The following is a 24,232-nucleotide window of genomic DNA, read 5'->3' as shown; positions in this document are numbered from 1 at the left end:
GACTCCTTCTGCATACCTCTTATAAGGACCATTATGATTACAACAGGCTTACCCAGATAATCCAGGATAATTTTCCTATCTCAAGATAATTAACTTGACCACACCTGCAAAATTCTTTTTGCCATAAGATTTACATGTTCCAGAGATTAGAACATGAACATCTCGGTGCGGGGGGGAGGGGTGAGGGTGGTGGGGGGCTGAGGGGGACCAGAGAGAGCATTATTCAGCCTACTACACTGTTAATAAAATAATTCATGACAACTTCCCACAACCAGAAGATCTTAGTTTGGAGGTTAAAAATACACCTTACTTCCCAGCACAGTGTAGTAAATTTTAAAATATCAGAGACATATGAAGATCCTATAGACTATAGTGTAAACCGTAATTATGTAATTCTACAAGAGTACATTAAACATTAGAAGACAATGGAAAGAAATTATTTCCAACCTAGTATTCCATAACCAACTAAACTACTAGTCAAGTGTCAAGTTAGTATAACCCTGATATCCATACCTGACAAAGATACTACAAGAAATGAAAAGTTACAGGCCAATATTTCTCATAAATTAAATAACCCTAAATGAAATATTAGCAAATTAAATCCAGTAATATATTAACAGGATAAGATATCAACACCAAGTAGAGTTTATTCCCACAATGCAAGGTTAGTTGAACATTTGAATGTAATCACAATCAGTATAAATGACCACATCCATAGATTAAAGGAAAAAATAATATAAATATATTAATAGACTAAGAGAAAGCAATTGATAAAATTCAACATCTATTCATGATAAAGACTCTCAGCAAACTAGCAATACAAAAGAACTTTCTCAATCCAATAAAGGTTTGTTTTGTTTTCTTTTGGTGAATATTGGCAAGCTGATTTTAAAATTTATATGAAGGTGCAGAGGACCCTGAATAGCCATGAACCTTGGAGAAGAATTAAGCTGGAGGACTTATACTTCCAGATATCAAGACTTACTGTAAATCTACAGCAATCAAAAGGGAAAAATTAATTCAAGTCATAGTAGTCAAAATAATGGTAACTCCTAAAGAGTGAGTATTGACTAGATCAGGGACTAAGAAACCTTTTGATTGATAAAAATGTTCTATATCTTCATTTAGATGGTGTATACAGGTGTGTGTGTGTGTGTGTGTGTGTGTGTGTGCGTGTGTGTGTGTGTGTGTGTGTGTGTATAGTCATCAAATATACATTTAAGATTTATGCAACTTGCTATATATATAACTTTATACATATATAAAACTTTATATATATAACTTTATTTAACTTTGAAAGGTTTAATTTATATTTCAGGGTAGAATAAAAACATCTTTAGACATGTAAAGTCACAAATATGCTTTCTGTGAAAGCTATTCATGGATGTGTTCTACAAAATGAGAGCGCAAACCAACAATGAGGAAGGCCTGGGACAGAAAAAAACAGATCAAACCAAGGAGAGAAAATGAAGGGATTCCCAGCATGGTGGTAAATAAATCCCAGAATGTCAGCTGTACCCCAGATGGAGGGAGAATAGCCCAGATTGGAGCAAGCTCTGGGAGAGAGAACTCCAAAAAGATTAATTTGATAGAATACCTGGTACAACTGACCATATAGAGAGGAGATTTAGACAACTGCAGATAATTTGAAGTTTAATTAATGAAAGGTACAGAGAAAAACAAAAACAATAAATAACTTTTTTCCAGGAAGCCCATATATTGTATAGGAAAATAAACATAGTTTATTAATTAACTTGGCTCTTTGAACAGCCTTTACTTGGTTATAATCATGTGTTCACCAAATATCTAACCAAATATACTATATTATAAAAGGAGTTAAATAATCAGCTAAAGCGTGAAAGAGTTTCCTCTGGGGTGGAGGGATTGGTGGGAGGCATAGCTGGAGACTGATATTTTTGTAGTAAACCTGGCAGCATATTTCAACTTCATAAATGATGTGCATGCACAATTTTTACTTAAATAAGACCTCAAAAATTTTCAGAGAGGATGGGAGTGATGCAAAAGAGATTAACAGGTGATCAGTCAGGAGATGAACTTCAGAAGGACTAATGGTGGGACTGAGTGATAGATTGCTGTGGATCATGGTCTAGATGGAATAGCTCAAGGTTTTCCAATTAAGTTTTCAATGCTATACCCTTGCATTTTAAACCTATCATTTTTCTGAGGAAGACAACCTTTCTTTTTGAAACTCCTTTTTTTTTTAATGCAAAATGCTTTAAATAATTTGTGAAGCATTCTGTCAGCATTTTATGCTTGCTGGGAAAAGAAGTTTTCTTCTCTCTTCCTATTATTGCTATCTCTCAACACTTGCAGCAGAGAATTTATTACTTATTAAAGCAGATGACATTCCTTAAGTGTTTTCAGGAATTATAAACAATTACAGGAAAGAAAAGTGTTTCCATTACCAAAAAGGTAATAATGATGGAACCCACTATTGAACATGCCAGTGAGTTCACACAGCTTAGAGAGCAAGCACAGTGTTTTAACCTTTATCCTAGCTGATAGAAGATGATGCAGTATTCTATTATCCAGAATGACAAGTGATTTATTGGGATACTTTCTTTTCTTCCAAACTGTTTTAAACCACTGTTTTTTTTTCCAGTTGCACTGATTTTTCATCTTAGTGCATATACAGGGCTATAAACATTTGAGCGATCATAAAAAAAAAAACAACAATAAAAAACCCACCATCAACAACATTCTCAGTTCTGAAGATATTCATTTTGTTAGTGTTATACCACATGGAGGTTTGCCTCATTGCATGTCCAAACAGCTTTTAGTTAGGCAGATTTTTTTAGTTGGCTTGTCTAAAAGTAACCAAAGGCTTAGAAAATTCCTAACATTTTCCCAAAAATCTGCTTGCTAAAATCTTTTAGGAAAAATCATTGTATGAGGAGCCAGATACTCTTGCTATAAGAGAAAATTACTTTAAAATAGGATTCCGAAACATTTAAGGATGCAGGGAGCAAATTAAAGGCTGATAGTGGGACTTTGATGATTATTTATGTGCCATTTTTCAAGCCTGAAATTCTGGTGTGCGTTTTCCTTGCCCTTAAGGGAGGTGAGATTGTCAGTCTTATGGTAGTTGTTCAGAAAACCAACAGACAAGCAGTTTTCCTGAGGTTCTGAAATAAGAGCAAAACATTTAAGAACCTTTCCTCCTAATGTTCTTCTCCAATGGAGAGAAAGACCCGTACTCCAGGTCACCGCTTAGAGTGGCAGATTATTATTTGGTTTTCAGGTAGGGAGCTGGTGGGGAGTACTAGAATGCTGAGTCAAAGGGTGCTTTGCAACACTGATACCTCTTTGACAAATTGCCCAGATTTCCTGGTTAATGAGCCACTGTTACCTATGTTCTGTAGATGTACAAAATGAAAGTTCTGAAAGATAAAGACTGCCACTCTAGTGCATCTTCCGTTATTGCTTGCCCTTTGTGATTTTGTTACATACTAAAACTTAGAACTGTGTATGCATGAAATGGGGGAAAAATATAAAGGAAGAATGTGTTATTAGAGATAACGATCAGTATAGTTTCAGGTTTCTTTTTATTTTAAAACATATAATCTAGCAAGAAGGAAGTCTAAAGTATTGAGGCCTACTTAGATTAGGGAACGAAAGAATTGGATTCTGACTACTTTAATGAGTGGTTTCAGTAAACTACTTAATCTTTGTGCGTCTAGGGCTTTATCATCTGGCAAAAAATAAAGTGAAAAAAAGAAGAGACATTAACTCTAAAAGGCCTTCTAACTCCAAAAGTGGTTTTATTTTCAAAACATCATCATTTCCATGGGATATTAGTCTAAGATATTATCTGTTTTGAATATTCAAACATTTTATCTATACTTTTATAATTTCTTCTATTTACATTTACTATTAATCTTGTGATTTACATAGTTTTAAAAATCACATCCATAAAGGATATTAGGAAAATTTGTTGCGTGAGGCCAGTGTGATAATTTTTTATTTGGTATTAAAATTATATTAATTAAGATGCTGGGAGTGTGGGGTTAATATATGCAAACCATTACATTTAGAATGGATAAAAAACAAAGTCCTACTCTATAGCACAGGGAACTGTATCCAATCTCCTGGGATAAACCATAATGGCAAAGAATATAAAAACAGAATGTATATATGTGTATAACTGAGTCACTTTGCTGTACAGCAGAAATTAGCACAACATTGTAAATCAACAGTACTTCAATTTTAAAAAAGTATTTAAAAAATTAAAAAAATTAAAAAAGATGTTGTCATTAGTTGTTTTAATTAATATTATGAAATATTTCAGCTATATTAAAAAGTAAGGATATTATAAACATCTACCACCTATTATAATAACTTTCTAGGCCCAAGATGGAGCTGCTCCTGCCTTGGGTACCAAGTGAGCAAATTGAAACTTAGGTGAACTTTCTTGTCCCTGTAAATGTTCCACTTGACCAGAAATGCAGTATAGCCAGTCAGCCAATCCCCAAACACGAAGCCAACTCTGGGCTCTATAGTTATTTCCTTTTCCCTTCTCACGCCAAACAAGGTTGACTACGTGGCTCCAGCCAATTAGATATTTTCTATTTTTCTCTTCCTTGTCCTTTATTCTTTATCCCATAACAGCTTCCTGCCTTCCACCCCATTTTGCAGTTTTCTGAATATAGACGGTCTGCTTCATCAAGTGTTAATAAAGTTTGTTTGTATCACCTAAATTCTCTGCTTTAAGCATTTAACACACTCAATTTAAGAAAAAATTCCATTCATCTCCTTTTCTCTCTCAAAATAGCCATTATCTGAAAGCCATTATTTCCAACCATGTTCTTATAATTTTACCTATAAACTCTGTATTTGTATACAATGTGTCATCTTGCATGTGTCTATTCTTTATAAAATCGTAGCATACTGTACTTACACTATACATATATTATACTTTCGAGATTATCTACACTGATTATTTGGCTATAACTCATAATTTTAATTGTTCTATTTTAATGAATGTGACAAAATTTGTTTATGCATTCTCATAATGAATGTGAAGGTGGGCCCACATTCATAAACTCTCAGAAGAGAATTCTGCTACCCCAACTCCCAGCTCAGACTGAAACAGGTAAGTTGCTTAGCTGACTCTCTGTGCCAGTGAGTAGATATTTTTCCAGTTCACCCTTGACTTATTCACTAGTGTTGCAACTGTTCCATAGTTTTTCATTTTATTTTCCATTTCATTTTCTGTTTTTTTTTCCAATGGTAAAGACTGCTTTACTGGTGGCAGTTAGTACATGTCAATAAATATTGATCCCCAAAGAAGAACTCAGTCAGTTATCAGATACTGGCCCACAGAGAGCTGAATGGAGTTGAACCAACTGATTGCTGGGAGGATAAAGTGAAATCAATCCAGCTTCTTGGGAAATGAAGCCACAGCCAGCTGATATACGGAATACGCTGTTCCACCAAATGTAAGAATCATGATGGCTCTATACACGAGGGTATCAGCTATCCCACACTTTAGATGCACTGGGATTCCATTATCCTTCTGAAAGAGCTTTTGTTTCTCTGGAACTTTATTTTCAAACTGCCTGCGTGAAGCAGTACTTATGGTCCTCAGGGCAGTCTAACAAAGAGCCAGCAGACTCCCGCAGCATCTTGGCTCAGTTACTGCCCACCAACCGTGACAACTTAACACCAGGAACGGAGATCCGCACGTCGGAACCAGAACTACCTTCTCTCTATTTCATTCTCAACTCCCTGATTCATGTATACACAGTGCCGTTTTCTGTTCCTACAGGGCCATTCAATTCCAATTCTTGATAACTGAGAGATGGAACCAACCCTCACCCCCATTCCCACCCCCCAAGGCAGCTGCCACATCAGCTGGGGCTTTGTTTCCTCATCATTTATCTCTGTTGGGATTTTTCAAATTCATCTGTGGGCATTTAAATGAACAGTTATGTTCTGTGTAGTATTTTGAGGTTTTTAATAACTGAAAGCTGTTTAGGTTATCTAATCAACCAAAAAAACCAAGCCATTTAAATTGTTTTTACTGGATATAATGTTTAACATTCAATTCAACGATGAAGAAGATAATTTTAGGATTACTAAAAATGAAACCAAATTTTTCATATATGATTCAGTGAGAAATCTTTATATTAATGTCATATCCAAAATGGTTTAGCTCTTTTTAAAGTTCTTTTCAGAGGCCAAAGATGAAGAATTTGGTTTCTTTCAAAGGTCTATTATTTAATTCATGTAATTTATTAATGTATTTGAATTTATATGAATATAATTAACTCATTTATTCAACTCATTTCATCTTACATTTTCTTGATTTTTATTGAAATACCATGTGTCATGATCTACAAGAATTCAAAAATCAGTGATTTTGCCAACTTTTCCCACTATTCTCCCATAACTAGCCTATGCCCACAAGCTGGAGGGCATTTTACATCCTCATGTGAAACATTTTTCTGCCTCTGAACCTTTGTTTATGCTTTAAATCATCCATATACTCTTATTCCCTACTCCTCAAATCTAACTCTCAATCCCTACCCATTCTTCAAGGTCTCTTAATATGTCTGTTATCTTCATGAAAGCACTCTTTATTCCCCAAATATGATCTCCAGTCTCTTTCTTCATAACTCTTCTGCTTTTATCATATTCTATCTTGGTTTATTGCTTCATTGCGGTTTTATATTTTGTTTTAGCTTAGAAAATAAGTGTCTCTTTTTTATTCTTATAGTCCATGAAACACTTGGAGAATTTGTAGAAAGTCAATAAATACCCATTAAAATTCAAGATAACTAAAAGCTCCTTTGCAATTCAAATTGAATGTTTTAAGTAATTATAAATAGTATCATTACTTAAATATAAACCCTGAAAGGGAAGATTTAAAAGTGCTACACGCTACATAAAAGGTGTGACAACACATGGAATAAACCTCTCTGGATTCCCACAAAAAGGGAGGTTTAGACTAGATGACTCCTCAGGTTTCTTCTACCTCTAAAATGCTAATATTCTTCTCCAACTTCAGATGCATTTTCATGAACATTTCGGTCAGGGGGCATAGTGCTCGAATTGGCAATGAGATGGTCACCTGATGAGGGCCAGGAATGCATGCTCCCCAAGAAATTGGATGCTTTAGGAGTATAGCATCCAGGTGGGGTGCACCTGGATGCTTCTTCCTTTCATGCATTGCTGGAAGCCATGCAGAAGAAGCAAATAAAAGACAAAGAGAAAATACTAGAAACATGAAGAGAAACTCTTTCCTCCTACAATGTCTCTCCACTGCCCTCTATTGTCTTAGCTTAACACTGTGCCTGTTGAAAGTAAGAAATGATTATAGGATCCAGCTTCTTCATTGCAGAGCAGGCAATGCAGGATGGATTTGAAGCTGAGAGGCAATAAACTGATAACTAGCACAACAGGGAATATAAATTTCATTGCATACATATTATCCTCAATTTAGGAGCAGATTTCCTAACACTTAAAAGATGGAATTGTCATGTTATGATATGAGGAGGTAAATCTGGATTTAAAAATTGTATAATTCTTTCAAACACCAAAGTACTAGTTAATAAACTACAATTTCAGTATATTAAATTATAGTGAAACAGCTCAATGTATTACATGATTTTAACTTATTCTATAATTTTACAAATGAAGAATATATTTTGCTTTTCCAAATCTGTTCCAGTTTGATATCAAAGTCTATTTGTAATAAATACCATGAACTACTCATTGGGAAAAAGACAGACATGTGCCTTAAAATGAAACAGCATCTAGTGGTTGGTATATTAAATTATAATGAATCTTTGACTCTAACCCCTAGGAACTTACTTGAATAAACAGACAGTGTGATAGCACTAAAATATCATGTTCCTCCACAACACTGTAAATCAACTGTACTTCAATTTTTTAAAAAAATCATGTTCCTCAATTAACAGAATAAAGATCTGTTCTCCACTATGATTTCCTTGGATCTCATCATTCCTTTATTTACATTTTTTTCTATTATATTTAATAAATATAAAAATCCCTTGTACAACTTGGATAGTATGCCATAGTGGTTAAAAAGCATGGGCTTTAAAAATAGACTGAGTAGGTTTGAATCCTGGCTCTCATACTTGTGCGACTCTGGGCAACTTGCTTAACTTTCTCAGTTTTGTCATTTCTAAAATGGGGACACAGTACCTGCCTCATAGGGTTTTTGTGTGTATTACATGAGCTAATACAAGTAAAGTGCTTAGGACTTTGCCAAGAGCATAACAGGTGACAAAAGTTTGCTATTGTTGTTTTTCCTACTACTACCTATCCTTGAGAACAACTGTCAAGCACTCTTCATTGATTATGTGACTGATTATGTTAAGAAGAAACAACTAATTTTCCCTAAAACTCTATTACCACATCAGAGAATAGAGGGATGAATCTAAAATGAACTCTCTCTCCCCTTAGAATTCAGGACCATTTGACTATTTCTTCAGAACAGGATCAAATGTATTGTTTGTACTTGTCCTAACACCTTGTCACATAAGTCATGACTGATTTATCCCTATCACTTAAGCTTTCAATTATCATTATGAAACTTGTTTTTACGTTTACATTTATATATTTCCTCGCCCCAAATCACCCAACTGATCCTCAGAAAAAAATCTGTTAAGCTCTAAGGATAAAATTCCTCAGACTTCTGATTTTAAAGCTTGTTAAATTTCCTGTTTCAAGCCATGGATATCAATGCTAAAGAAGTTACTGATATAAAGTTACTTTAAAGAATAATCTGGTCCTGAGAATGTGCAGTTGAGCAGACTGAACATTTTTTTCCTGCCAGCCTTAATACATTCATGTATCTAGTAGCTCAATTCATAATCATTTAATAAAGTGAACATTTGTAGCCTTAAATATTAAGAAAGAAACAGGCTATTAAAAGTTAAAACCCTACTTGTATTTAGCTATGTTTAAAAAAAATAATTCCCAGGAATATTGTAATGAGTCTAGGTTTAGGAGCAAGCATTGTGCAAGTTAATGTAAGTAATGAACCTTTCATGTGAAATGATGTAGTGTCACAACTCATTTGCATCCCACTTATAAAGTGTAATTAAGTTTCTCTGACAGCATGGCTTATGGCTGAAAGAACAGACCTGGTTGCTACATTAGTCCAGAGTCCCTCAGTTAATAACCCTCACAAAGAAAACTTCACAGTCTTTCACTTAAAGTTCCCAAACTCCCATTTACAGAAGTGTATGACAAGGCAGCCCTACAGAGAAACCTTTGTATAAAATTGATGGCCTCTCACCAGATTTAATCATCAAAACACCTGAAAACCGGACTTTGATGAATCAGGAACTGAGAATATGCTATTTTCACTCCAGCTAGGAAGTCTGGTGGTCTGGAGGGGGAGGTTTCACACTTGAATTTCACTGCACTATATATTTAAACTATAATATGTTTTCAAACTGAAATATGAAGTGTTGGGAATTTTGAGATTTATAACAGAACTGGCTTACCATAATAAGAGCTCAGAAATAATGGAATTTGTTTTTTCATTCATTCTTTCAGGACTTGAGTACTTCATATAAGTTTCCAAGTGAAGTTGCTATTCATTAAATTCTCGAGTTTTTGTTTATTTGCTATTGTCATCGTTTGTTTTGTTAAGGATATTCACTTTTGCAATCCCCAGAACTGAATGTGATGTTGCCACAAGATTAGAACTACAGAGTGTTATTTAGAACAAGTTTTAACTAAACAAGGATTTAACTTATAAGTAATCTAAACTGTTTTCAGAGAGGCAAACAAGAGGACAGGCAAATTTCTCAGGATCAGATTCCACTTCACTCCAGGGCAACACAAGAATCCTTGACCAGCATTTATGCTATTTTCCTCCCTTCTTTTCCATGCCACCCAAATTCAAAGGCTGATATGGAAAAGAAACAGTCTAACTTTAAGCTGAAGGTCTCAAAATCAACTATTGGTATATAAATAAATAAATATATTAATATATATATATAAATAAATATATATTATATATAAACATATATACAAATAAGTATAACTATTGCTATATAAATAAATTGGTTCCTCAGAGAGTCAGTGAAAGTGTTGGTAGCTGGACAAAGAAGACTAGATATACCTTTAACATACAAAACATTCCTGAATCCAAGTGCCCAATAATTTAATAATGTAATGATTAATGGACTTACTCTAGTTCACTCAACCAATATTGCTCAGAGTATTTTAGGTTAAGTTAACACTTATTCTGACAGATGACCTGCAATGCCACCCCTACAAGAAAATTGTCATATTTAGAAATTAAATAATGTAGTAAAGTGTAACATTGAGTAGAAGCTATAATATTCACCTCCATGTTTTCAAAGCACTGAAATGTCCTTAGGGCAAAATTTACAGCTGTTCATTTTTCTACTTCAGGTCTCAGCACTATGCAATGTATCACTGGAATTTTAACAGAAACATCTCATGTTCTTTCTTGATTTTCCAAAGATCTATTTCAGGGAAAAGAAAACTTGCCAGAAAGGATGAGTTGATGGGAAAGAAGCACCCTAACAATTATTTTCTCTTATCGTTTATTTAAAAAAAAAAAACATTATTAGTAAAAGATACAGCAGAAGAGTCATGTTCAATTAGATGATTTATTTCTAGCGTGTTGTTGGAACATTTACAGTGGTAGCAGACAATGATTTTACTTCAGCTGTCCAACTGAGGCCAAAAGGTGGTGGTACATGGAGTTCTATTTGTTAAGTGCTTTTCGTTACGAGCTATAACTGTGTTGTCAGAAGGTAAAGGATCACAGCAAAGCTCCTTCCACAGCTCTGAGTCTGGCTTCTCCCAGTTGTTTCCCATAATCCACTTCAAGTTGAAAGGTTTGAAATACTCAAGGCGATGGCTTCAGGTCACATAGAAAAAAATTCAAATTTTAAGTATTCAATACACAGCCATGTTTTTATTTATTCATTAAATAAAATTTAAAAGAAAAACATATCCATGCTTTAATTACTTTGAACATTGCTCATTAACGTATCTATTATTTTATTTTAAAATATTTATAATAACATATTACATCTTTTTTTATGTACATGTATAATTTTTCTTATGTATACAAGTACAGAACTTGCCACAATATTCATTGAGGAGTGAGAAACCATTATTTCTATGCTAATTAATGATTATATATACATATATTTTTTTCTTAATTCAAATCTCACTGAAAAAAGTTCATATGAGCAGTTTGTTGAATTCACATTTTAAGATATGTGAAGATGGTATGAATCCAAGGTTCGCCATGCAATAATAAAGGTATCCTCTCATGTCTTACTGGTAGTTTCTGTGAGTCCCCGATTACTACGAAACACGCTCACTCAACTCACACAGAAATACTGTATACTAATTAAGTACTTTCAGTCATACAACACTCCTTTAAAATGAGCTTTACCTATGTATTATCAAAGTATGCAAGCTTTTACTATCAGCGGCAGTGTTACTACTATCATTCATAAAAGCAAACAGAAATCATACAGTCCTGTACAGTGCCTAGTACAGCCTGAAGGAAGCTGATTCAAGGTGACTGCTGTGTAGATTCATTTCCAATTATGTAGGAGTTGATGCAAAATGACAGAGTTGTTAAAGTGTAAAAAGTAGGTCAAACAAAAATGCTGAAAATAATTCACCTGTGCTATACATAAAGAATACAAAAAACTATATATGTATACATGTTACACATACTTAGATATTTATAATTTTACATGTATGTGTATTTTTTTAACTTTTTTATTTTACATTGGAGTATAGTTGATTAACAATGTTATGTGTAGTTTGAGTGTAGTTGATTAACAATGTTATGTGTAGTTTTTTAAATTTTAGGCACTGTGAAAAAAATGATGAACGCTTACATTATCTTCCCCTCAAAATGTGTAGCATCTGAAATGAACAGGTATCAAAACAAAAATCTCAAATATTTATAAAATATAATACATAGGGAATATTTGCAAAAAGAACCATGTTTGGATTTGGGGTTGGAGTTATGGAGGGCTGAGAAATACACAAGAAAGGTTACTTGGTAGATTTAATTCTACATTTTAGAAAGCTTAATTTACAATTGTTCCTTGGCATTTTCAATTCCAATTAGCTCTTAAAATATAAACCAGAAAATATTTTAAAGTAAATTTGGTAAAAATCTCACTATTTGTGAATAGAGCTACTTATTCTAATTATCAGAAATGCAATGAAAATCTTTCTGGGATATAAAAAAATGTAAGGAGTTGTTGTTAAAGCTCTTATCTCCCTCTCACAACTCACTGTAGGTAAAACCTGAAAGTAAATATATAGTCAAATTATTTGCATACTTACAAGTTAGGCCTTGTCCATCTTCCATCTCTTCATGTGGCATTGAATAGAGGGCTTCATAAATTCTTCTAATCCCTGATCCATGAATTGCATATGAATTCATTTTATCAATACCACGTGGAAAATATTCCCAAGGAAGAAATATAATCCCACTCCACCGGTTCCAGGTAGTGTTGAGTTTAAATTGTGAACTTGGCTCTTACTTTCATAGTTAGGAGGAAATAATCAAAACAGCAATAATTTTCAATTGGCAGATTTAATGCATTAAACAAATAGAACCAAAGTTTAAATTAGACAAAAATGATATAATTGCTTTGTAAGGCAAGCTTGTCAGTCATGGTTCCTAAGTTGAAGACCCATTAGTAATGCCATTGAGTATTCACCCCATTCACAGTTTTATTATTTATAAAAAGTTGAAAGTATTTATGGTCTTCTATAAAACATATAAAATGTCAGATTCAATTTGTACAAACAGCTAATTTTTATAAGGGCATAATGATACTGCTGACCTAAACACTGGTTCTTCATGCTTGGAGCTCTAAGGAGAAGCAACGGAAACTGCTTTGTTTGCTCATTAGCCCTAAATTTATTGTAGTTGTTAATATCTATGCTGATCCCTGGCAGGCAAACCCAGACTATGGAGACCTGTTAAGCAGCCACCTTAGCCCAAGGAACCTGACCTGAATCACAGAGACAATTTCTAATGGAATTCATATGCCCCTACCTGCTGGAGTTAATTATTTCATTCTTTGTCAGCATTTCAGAAGCTGATCATATTTATTATATTGGTCACATTCACTCATTCATCAACAACTATTTTATCAGTTTTGTAAGTAAGTTTTTAGAAGTTTTTTGCTGACATCAATTTTTACCTTTCTAAATGGTTCATCTCATTAATGCTTATTAATATAAGGCAGAAAAGGGATAGGTTTTGGAAACAATCCATGTCCCAGATAGAGAATACTGGATTCCTTTTTTACTTAGATTATCTCCCCGTAGACTTCCTTCCCCGTTCCCAGACAGATCCTGTCAACCCTAATGAAGAATCTAATATCAACTGAAGTTGGCCAGAATCACTGACAATCCCATTCTAAAAATTACCCATTTGGAAAAAGTGCTGGTCAAGAGCCAAATTACCCTCTCTGCTCTCCCTCAGAGACTGAGAAAACTCAATTTTTAAAAACTGTTCGGAGAACTGCTGTAACAGTGTTGTCCACAGGACAACTGACAACCTCTGTGAAGAGACTAAGCCAAAATCTATGATAATCTATGATAAACATATTCCACTGATCACAGTCATTTCCCTTGACAGTCTACTCTGCATCTAGAGAAGAAAGTATGTGAGGAATTTTATCCAGGGATGCTCGGGAACTAGCTCTACTGTAACTCCATAGAGCTGCCAATAGTTGTCTCCCTTTTAGAATTTTTTTTTTTTTAAGAGCACTATAAAAATAAAGGGTCCATTGTCAAATTAATGGAATACAATATACTATTCTGCGGCCAGGACGAACTTGAGTAACTTGCTTGACCTACTTTCAAAACAGAAATTCCTAAGAGTTCTCCATTACGACTATAATTTCTTGATTCATTTTAACATGCTAAGTGTATCATACGGATGCCATTTTTCCAAAAGCCATTTTCGAAAAAAGATATTTTTATAAAGATCTGAGCCCACTGAGCTTCAACAAATGTTAGGATCTAAATAGAACACCATTATCTTCTCCTCATTCCACTTGCTTCTATATCAAGAAACTTAAATCAATTCCTGACTTTATCAAGCTCTGGACTGTCATTCAATGAGTATTTATTAAATGCCTGCCATGTGACAGATACTTTTCAAGGAACTGGGCATACTGGGTCAACAAAACAAAGTCCTTGCCCTCACAGAGCTGATATTCTAGCTACATGCATAAAAGCGACTCTTGAGTAACAGCAGACACCTAAGGCAATCATCTTAAATCCCTTTATCATTTACCAAGAGAAGAACAGGATGCCGTTTTTGATTTGCTGAAAGCACTGCAGAAAAACTGATTTATGTTTAGAACACAGACTATAGCAGTAAATCATTATCCAGCTGAATAACCTTTTTATTTACCATCTGCTATTCCCTTCTGCTTGAGAAGAGTACAATTCTAAGAGGTCAAAGAGGATGCCCACCTTCTACACCAACATGTTCCCATTGTCTAGCACACTTAACATTTGTGGAATGACTAATGAGCATTAGGCCAAGTAATATATGAATAAATGAGTATATTCAAAGGGAACTGTATGACTGTGGTTGATTTAACATCCTTAATTATTCACAGTATCATCTTTCTTGCTTCTCAAAGTGACCCTGTCAAAGTGACCTTCCTGTTATATTAGGCAGCAGGCAAGATCCTAAGAAAAACTGTAAACGTGCTTGTCATAGATTGAAGTAGCTATTTCTGTGCTCTTCGCCCACCCCCAGCCCTTCCCTTCCTCTACCTCCCAACATTTGGATATTCTGCTGCTAAATTCTTTAAATTTTGCTCTAAGTGGTGAAGCAAAAGATTCCATATAGTAGCTGCAAGAGAAAACCAATGTGCCATTTATGTGTTACCACAAAAGAGAGCTCCCCTGACTCCCCAACTGCAGCATCATCAGCCTTCCACCTACCCTCTCAAACCCTACTTGTTTTTCCTGCTGAATTGCTCATGGTTTATTTTTTTTTTAATTGGAAAAATTTAAACCTGATTCAGGAGCCACATTAAAATCTGGTCCTCAAAAATATTGCAGGACAATCTCTTCAAGGTTTATGGTGACTATTTCTGCAATGTCGCAGAAGGGCTTGTTTAAGCATTTGAGTAGAACCAGAGAAGCTTGTTTGAGAAAAGCTTTGCCTCTCACTGAGGCATTCCTGCACTGTTTCTTTGTAACCAGGATAGATTTTCATTCCAGCAAGAAAATAAGTGAAGCTCTTCAACATTCTTCCTGAAACACCATCTTGGCCATCAACTTTGCCTGATTAAGATTACAATAGAGAATTTCCTGGTGGTCCAGTGGTTAGGACTCTGTGCTTCAACTGCCAGGGTTTGATCCCTGGTCAGGGAACTAAGATCTCACAAGCCGCGTAGTGTGGCCAAAAAAAAAAAAAAGATTACAATAGTCTTCTATCAATTAGCAACACATAATAGAAGGCATCATCATAGTGTACTAGCTGTTGCTTCCCACTGTGAATTTTCTGTCACATAGTTCTCATTACAAACCTAGCCAAGATCATTTATATTTGAAAGGAATTGATTAAAGTGGTCATTTTAAAAAAATTGCGTGATTGTAAGGTATTTAGAAAAATACAAATTCCTAGGAGCCATTCAAGATCTCCTAAATCTGAATATTAAGAGAAGATCCAATGCCTAGAACAGTGCCTTGCACACAGTAGATGCACACTAAGTATCAGTTAAAAGAATAATGTATGAGCTATTAGGTCCCACACTGCAGTGTTTCATTCCCTGAAGATAGATAGTTCATTCTGTGGACAGAATCATTAGGATTTTCCCCACCTGAACTCTTTGCTAGTCAAGACTTCCCCTGGAATGTGAGGTCCTTGAAGGAAGGAGCTCTGACGGTCTTTTTCACACAGCCACATGAACAACACCCTGTACGTGGTAAATGCTCACAAAATATTTGTTGAATAAATGAATCAGCCGGTGAATCCCCATATTTATCAAGCCCCATACATAATGCCAAGGGTGTTCAATCAGAGTAGAACTCATAATACTAAATACAGGTAAACCTGAGCCAGAAAAGTTGAAAGCTGACATTGATGACTTCAACGCAGTTTAATAGCCTATTTTCTTTCTTCAAATAGTAATATTTACTATTTGGGAAGGATTGTAATGGCTCTCACATAAAGACCAAATTCTTCTTATTTAAACCTGTATAATAATGCCCCATAAAATTGTATACCTACAGCTAAAAATGTGAAATGTATTAGTTTATTAATATTGTAGCAGATTTTGCAGGTGGCGCTGGTGTATCAATGAACTTCTAACCTAAAGAACCATCCTCAAAGAAAAGGTATAGTTTCTAACATAGAAGAAAAATTTTTTTTCTTCCTTTTGGAGCTAAGGAGGTTCTTCCTTTCAGAGCTAAGACTCCCAGTGTAGTAGCATGGCTTGGTGTTGTTTGTTGTTTTGTTTTGCTCTGCTTTTTATTTTTTTATTCCAAAACAGAAGCAGAGATATTTAAAGTAGATATAAAGAAAACATATACCAAAAAAAATTTGGAGAAAACTTGTTTTTAAGAAATCCAATCAATATTAACTAAATTAACAAAACATTTTGAAAAAGTGGATACGTGTCACTGGAGCAAAAGCTCCAAGAGAGCAGAGACTACATGTTATTTGACTTTGTATCCTCTGCCCCTAACACAAAGCCAGGCCCACAAAAGGTACTCAGTGAAAGTCTGGTAAATGAATGAATGAAAGAATGAATGAATGAATTCATTTCTGCCTAACAAATATATTCAAATAACTAACTTTGTTTTCATTAATCAAAGCCATTTTTTAACATACCACTTTCAGTAGCAATTTTCTTGATCCTCAAGTGCACATACCTTTTTCCACATATTCAGACAAAATTGTGCTCCAATTTTCAGTGTAGATTATGCTAGATACTACAGAGCCAAACCATTTTAAGAATTCAGCAAAACATTTAACTCTATTTGACACATAAATAGACAGCAGTGTTAAATCTGTCACTTTGTTTCAGTTACCACTACAACTGTTGATGGGATTTTAATCCGGTTAGCATCTACTTAACAAACAATATCCTCACAGTTCTCAGTTTTCATTTTTCCACTTTTACAAAGTAGAAAGTTAAATGGTAAAATTAATAGAGCTGTAAAAAATATAGTACCAGATTTATTTTAATGACAGTGTGAGTGTCACTGATTTAGAACAGCTGCTCTCTGAATAAACAGACTCAGGGTCTAATAACTGTACAGAAAAAGGTCTATTGCTGGGGCCTGAAGACCTGTTGGCAGGTCACTGCCCAGTTAGGATTACTGGTCTCAGTGGCAGTTTCCCCATAGCTCAAAAAACTGCCCAGCTGCTTTTGTATGCAGAGGTTCCTAGATCGATTTCTTACTGGAACAGATTCCTCACAAACAAGGATAATCCTTTATTTGAGGTTTAGTCACTTGAATTCCTCTCTGTACTCTTCACTGTCAGGCTTTGCAATTGTTATTTATCCTTGGTAGAATGCGCTTACTATTGTAGTTATGGCACTTTTCACTCTAAGCCCCTCTTTTCAGCGTCTTCAAGAGAGAAAGGTCTTTAGCTAGAAGTTTCTCATGCTTGCTGACAGTCTGGAAATGATTTATTTTAGAAGAGAATAGAGGTGAAAGGAGTAGAAGGAAAGATCATTATTCCACCATCTTTGAGAACCTATCAGTTAATCACTGGTTTATTGCTAAATGAAATGTGATGGCTTTCAAGATTTAATTTTATTGCTTTTATCCTTAAGAAGTAACACTAAAATATTTTACAGTCTCATAAGTAGAGTAAATCCAACAGGCTAAAAAGATTCCCTGTGGCTAAACTAATTTTAATTTATTCTCTCTTATATTAGGTAAAGTGGATTACTGCAACACTAGACAATGAAAAAATGCTTTAATCTTATACATATTTATAAACACATTTACAAATATATTTTTAATGTATGGATCTACAGATAAAAAATATTTATTTTGTGGGTATGCTTTCAGATGTTTCCAAGACTAGCTTCTTCCACACACATGAAAGAGTCCATAGTAATCAGAACTGTCACTCTTTAAAACCTCTACTTAATTTCCTGATATTTTAATCCATTGATTTCCAAAGCTTTTTCTCCATGAGAATTATTGCATATATACCTAGAACTAAATTATAAAACGGTTACTGAAAGAATTATTTAACAATATTTCAAAATATATCAAACTCACTCTGGGCTTTCTGATTTTGCTACATAGAAATAAAATATTTACTTCTTTATTTCTTTAATTTCTTTAGAGAATAGCAAGATTCAAGGCCATCTGTTGCTTTTGTCTCTTCTTTTTCTAATAAAAGAGTTTCTTTGAAGTAAATTATTGCCAATTACACGTTCATCCAGGGAGAATAGAAAAAATAGTGAGTGGATTTGCTCAAAAGACTATTCCAACTTCACAAGTGTGAAGTGTTCAATATAGACTATTTAAACAGTAGAGACTAGAGTGGAAAATATACAGAGACTAAAACTAAATACTATAACTACTAAGAATTTAAAGGAACCTTGTCATTATCTTTTTAATTAGATGCAAAAGCAAGCTGTTTATGAAAGTTAAGACCCCTATACTTATGTCTAATTTCTTATGCTAACCTTAAAGACTCTACAATGAAAACTCACTGAAATACTGAGTCCACATACAGGTAATAACTTCTCAAAACCAAGCTTATATATCAGAAACAGAAATCGAAGGAAAGTATACATAAAAATATAAAGTTATAAATCATGTTTATTATTATATTTTTATTATCTGAGCTCTAGAACTGGATTTTGTCTCATCTTCGTAATTCCAAAATGTAAAATTAAAATAAATAACCTGTGTTTTTTCCTCTAAGAATGTTTGACTCAGGGTAAGACTAACAGTAAGCCATTACTAAATTTAAATTCCCCTTTTTCCTCTTAGGGCAGGATCAATAAGTTAGAAGTAAGCTGGACATGAATATTGTACATCAGGAAGTTCCCCCAAAGAAGACACTATATCCAGGATAGAACTCAACATGTTATATAAACAGTGCACTGGAGCCAGCCTCACCTGAACTGGAGTTGTCTTAGCTATTGTCCAGAAAGCATAAGCAGGAACATAAGGAAAGATTCTCTTTTTTCCTCCATATTCAGAATAACACATTGGTATCACCTTCCTGGGTACAGGGGACAAGCGTAAGTGACTGTTGCCTAACTTCCCAACGTTGAAAACAATTATGCTCACTTGAAAAATCCTTTTTCAGCAGAAAAGTATTACTTCTCACAAATTCTTAAATGGAATACAATTTTATGTCCAATCAAACATTATTATTACTACGTATGAACCACAGTAGGACGATCTGGCAGGTATATTATTTGGGGCACAAATCCCAACCTGTGTTTAAAAAAAAAAAAAAGCATTACATATAATGCTCAGTTAGATGTTAGCCAGGGTTCAAAACGAAAACGTATGCACGAGCCATTCAGAGCTCACAAATAACTAAAAATGCAAAGGTCAGCAATGGTCTTTCTTCCTCACTGTTACTAAGCCATCGAAATAAGCTCAGGAAATGTATGCAGGTGGTTTTTTGATTAATTTGATAGAGGTACAACCATGGAACAAATTTACAAGTGATTTGCAGGCAGGCTGGCATTACTGAAATGAACGGTGCTATTACTATGATTTATGCTACTATTCCTAACACAAATGATAAAGTGAAATTTACAGTCCTTAATTACCACCATGAAAAATTGGGAGGGAGAAAAAAGAGCAAAGATTGGTAATTTGCAAACTTGTCAGTAAGGCAAGATGCAAAAATCCATTTGCTTTACTTAAAAATAAAAGATACTGCATAAGTGGGCATTGCTATATTGTTATCAACCCATTGGAGAAGGGAAGGGAGTTAAAAAAAAAAACAAATGACCAAAATGTAACCCTGAGATGCCAGGTAGTGTGGTTCAGGAAAACAGCTGACAAAATGTGGCCTCTATTTATTAAAAGCAGGAAGGCGACAAAATACAACACTACACTATACTTTATTTGGGCCAATCACAAAGGCCCAGCTTGCTCTTCAAATCACTTCCTTTCAAATGTTCTATAGTGGGAAAAAAAAAGAAAATTAAAGAAATCATATCTGTAATTTTTAACTAAATGTTTTTCTCTTGTCCTATTCATATCCAAATAGCACTGAGACTCTGTTAGGATATTCAGAGATGTTTACACAGACATTGCTATTCACAGAACTCTAACAAAGCTTTGCAGAGGAACCTGTTCTGAGACGCATGGCTCAAGCACTGCATTTGTCAAGAGGTTGGAGATTATGTGAATGCCTAGTTTCCTGGGCCCATGGCCCTTTGCTCTCTCCATCTTCCATAATTTCCTACTTTACGGTCCAGCCAGGCTTTATTTCCAATACTCATTCCCTCACATGACTAACCTACTATCAGGGAATGCCTAGGGTTCTAATGGACCTTCTAATCACTATTTGTTACGTTTGGTTCAATATATAATAATTCCATTCAGTGGTCACTCACACTACTTCACAGACCGCTGCATAGCAAAACTCCGCAAAGTTACAAGGCATGGCAACTGGTTGTATATAACAGGCAAGAGAGATGGAACAATCAAAGATGGCAGAAGTTTCTTGTCTGCCTGATTTAGAAAATAATGGTGCAACTTTAGATAGAGGTGCACAACCAAGACCTGGAAATTGATAAGTTAGTTTCAGTAATGTTAAGTGTGAGTTGCTGTCAGGATACCCAGATGCAGATACGCAGTAAACATTACTAGGAATGTAGGACTGATGCTCTGGAGAAAACTTTAGCCCAGTTATATAGATGTTTGAGAAATCTGAACAGAAATTAAGGTTGAAGGCATGGAAGAGGATCAGATGGTCACAGTGGGGATGTAAAAACAAGAGACCTAACAGCAGAAACAAAGAGAAGACATATTTGGAGGGCTGGAATTAAAGAAAATAATGAGATCAGAAAGGACTAATCAGAGAATAGGAGGAGTCTGAAAAGAATCTCAGGAAGAAAGAAATGATCATCAATGTCACATGCTGCATAGAAATCAGGAAGAATGAGAAAATTCCATTAAATCTGTTGACCAAGATAACTTCAACACACAAAAACCAAAATACAAGATTCTGAGAAATAAACACACGTAAGAAAAAGGAGCTGCAAGTGTAGAGTTTTCCTATTAGAAATCAAACAAGAAAAGATTTAAGAGAACACTATGGAGATGAATTAGGAGAAAGCGCTTTATATAGTAGATATAAAGCATACATGTGTCTTATCGATTTCTGATTTCCTGCCACTTCTTAAAAATTTCGTCTTTCATCACTGGGATATTATAGTGTATGGAAAAAGCCTTCAGATAGGTCTTTTATGGAGTTTATCCTTTTTGTATGTAGGACCTCATGATGGACTATTTTCCTTGCCTTGTTCCCAGAAAGCCTAAAAACATGTGTGCATTCTACAACCAAGTACTTTCTGCATTTCTACTTCCTATCAACTCAGGCTTCCTTCCCACTCCATAAATCTTCTTTTTTTAAAGCACCATTTTCTCCATTTCCATAATCTTCCTCCTGAGATTTTAAATTATAATAAAATTTTCACATCTTCTCTAATAACCTCCTTACTTCAAATTCATAAATTTCACACTTTTCCCTCAGGAATTTTCCATACCTCCATTCATCTTTATTTGGATAGTATCTCTTTTTCAAAAGTATTTGCTAAGTTATATTTTCATCACCATACTTGAAATGCAACACATGGAATTTGCAATGCTCTGCTTCTTCTAATTTATATTTCTTTTAACATTTTCATCAATAGTTAATATTAACTACAATTTGAAGGCTTATTCTATGCACTAAACTTTTAATATACTGCCTGACATTCATTGTCTCATTTCATCATCTCTAAAAACCTTTGAAGTGATTGTTTTTATTCTCTCCAATTCACAGATAAAGGAAACTGAGTGTCAGAAAGGTTAGGTCACTCATCCAAAGTCACACAACAACTAAGCAACAGAGCTGGCTCGGAGTTTGTACCCATGTCCATTTGACTCCAATGTTCATCACTTACCTTGCAGAAAATTCTATCTCAATCCTTTTAGTCTTACTTTATAAGAATATCAATTGTCAATTAATGTATTTTCATTATTGGAACATTGCACAAGACAATTAAATTCTCATTAGTGAAAGCAGGCCTCTATCAATTCTGGTTCATTCTAACTCAAAATACTCAAAAGGACAGATTTCAAGAATTGTTTTGTTCCTTCTTCTATCCTTTCTTCACACTTTATCAAGCAGTATCCTGTCTTGCAAGAGACCCAAGTTGTTTTAATGGGTCTTTCCCTCTGTCACTCTCCCTTGTTTTTTCCTTTATCTTAATTACTCTGAATTCTTTATTGGTAGATAGCACAAATGTGCATAAGACCACCAAAATTTCAAATTACCCTTAATTTTCATTAATATTATGATACCCACATCTTCTAGAGTTGATTTTAGTACATATATTCTTTTTTGTCAGGTATAATATATATCATGTATCTATAACATAAGTATATAAACACACAGTTTAATGGTATTAAATTAGCAGTATATATATTAGGTAGCTTTATATTATGTAGCTTAGTGTGCATATGTTAAATTTTTATTTTTATCATATTTTATATATTTATATGCACATATATATGTAATTTAATGGTATTAAACCAGCATGTTTTATATTAAGTCATTCTCAAACAATACATAGATTGGTTTTTTAAAACTTTCCTTTCATAACTTTTCTCTCCTTTCTACTTTCACAATTGGAATGCTAGCTATATTCATGTCTTCTCAAGCACACTAAGGATCAAAAAGCATAATTACATTTAAAACAAAAGAGGGGACGTTCCTGGTGGAGCAGTGGTTAAGAATCCGCCTGCCAGTGCAGGGGACATGGATTCCGTCCCTGGTCCGGGAAGATCCCACATGCCACGGAGCAACTAAGCCCGTGTGCCACAACTATTGAGCCTGCACTCTAGAGCCTGCGAGCCACAACTACTGAGCCCTCATGCCACAACTACTGAAGCCCATGCACCTAGAGCCCTGCTCCACAACAAGAGAAGCCACCATAATGAGGAGCCCATGCACTGCAACAAAGAGTAGCCCCTGCTCGCCACAACTAGAGAAAACCCACGCGCAGCAAGGAAGACCTAAGGCAGCCAAAAATAAACAAATTAATTAAAAAAAAAAGAGTTCTAGAGCCAGAGTGGGTTTGAATGTCACTCTGTCACTTATTAAAAAATAATAAAAAGAAAAGAAAAGAGAAGATGTCATACCTCTGTCTATGTGATACTTTTTCTAGAACTTCACTGTTCAATACTGTAGCCATTAGCCACACCTGGCAATTTAAACTTAAATTTGAATTAATTAAAATTAAATAAAGTTAAAATTTAGTTTCTCAGTTGCAATAGCCACATTTCGTGTGGCTAGTGGCTACCATTTGGGGCAGAGCATACACAGCACATTTTCCAACATCACAGAAATTTCTATTGGACAGTGCTGATCTAAGAAAATTCAACAGATAAGCCAATCTTTAGTATGTCTTGCTATTTCGCTTAAGATTATTCCCCGCCATGAATGAATAAAGAAAATGTAGTATATACATACAGTGAAATACTATTCGGACTTTTAAAAAGAAGGAAATTCTGCAATATGTTACAACATGGATGAATCTTGAGGACATTATGCTAAGTGAAATAATAAGCCAGTCACAGAAAGACAAACGTAGTATGATTCCATTTACATGAAGTGTCTAAAATAGTCAACTTCATAGAATCAAAGAGGAAAATCCAGGGGCAGGAGGAATGTGAAATGGCGAATTACTAATCAATAAGCATAAAGTTTTGGTTTAGCAAAATGAATAAGGTCTAGGGGTCTGCAGTACAACACTGTACCTACAGTCAACAATAACATATTATACACTCAAAAATTTAAGAAGGTAGATCTCATGTTTTTTGTTCTTACCACAATAAAATAATATTTTAAAAAAACACAGGACTATATCTGGGCATGGTTCTGAGGGAAACAAATGACCAATAACAAATTATTCTCTTACCATTAAAAAGAAATTATCTTCTTTCCTACCTTTTACTTTTTTTAATTGCT

At 34.5% G+C, this 24,232-nt stretch overlaps 1 protein-coding gene across 7 annotated transcripts in view; it reads right to left on the bottom strand.

Moving 5' to 3' along the window:
* Positions 1 to 24,232, bottom strand: part of C4H4orf33 (chromosome 4 C4orf33 homolog) — a 144,254-nt gene that overhangs the window by 43,542 nt on the left and 76,480 nt on the right. For 6 of the 7 annotated variants that reach the window (XR_007477218.1, XR_007477219.1, XR_007477221.1 and 3 more), the window contains 2 exons: positions 12,355 to 12,553; positions 10,627 to 10,894 (listed from right to left, as the gene is read on the bottom strand). The exons of the other annotated variant lie outside the window; for it this stretch is intronic. The gene's annotated coding sequence lies outside the window, so the exon portion shown is untranslated. Of the gene's footprint in view, positions 1 to 10,626; positions 10,895 to 12,354; positions 12,554 to 24,232 lie in introns of those variants that run through there. 7 annotated transcript variants of the gene reach the window in all.

The sequence above is a fragment of the Orcinus orca genome, chromosome 4 (assembly GCF_937001465.1).
Source record: "Orcinus orca chromosome 4, mOrcOrc1.1, whole genome shotgun sequence".
Classification (NCBI taxonomy): domain Eukaryota; kingdom Metazoa; phylum Chordata; class Mammalia; order Artiodactyla; family Delphinidae; genus Orcinus; species Orcinus orca.
This window is presented reverse-complemented; position numbering and strand designations above follow the sequence as displayed.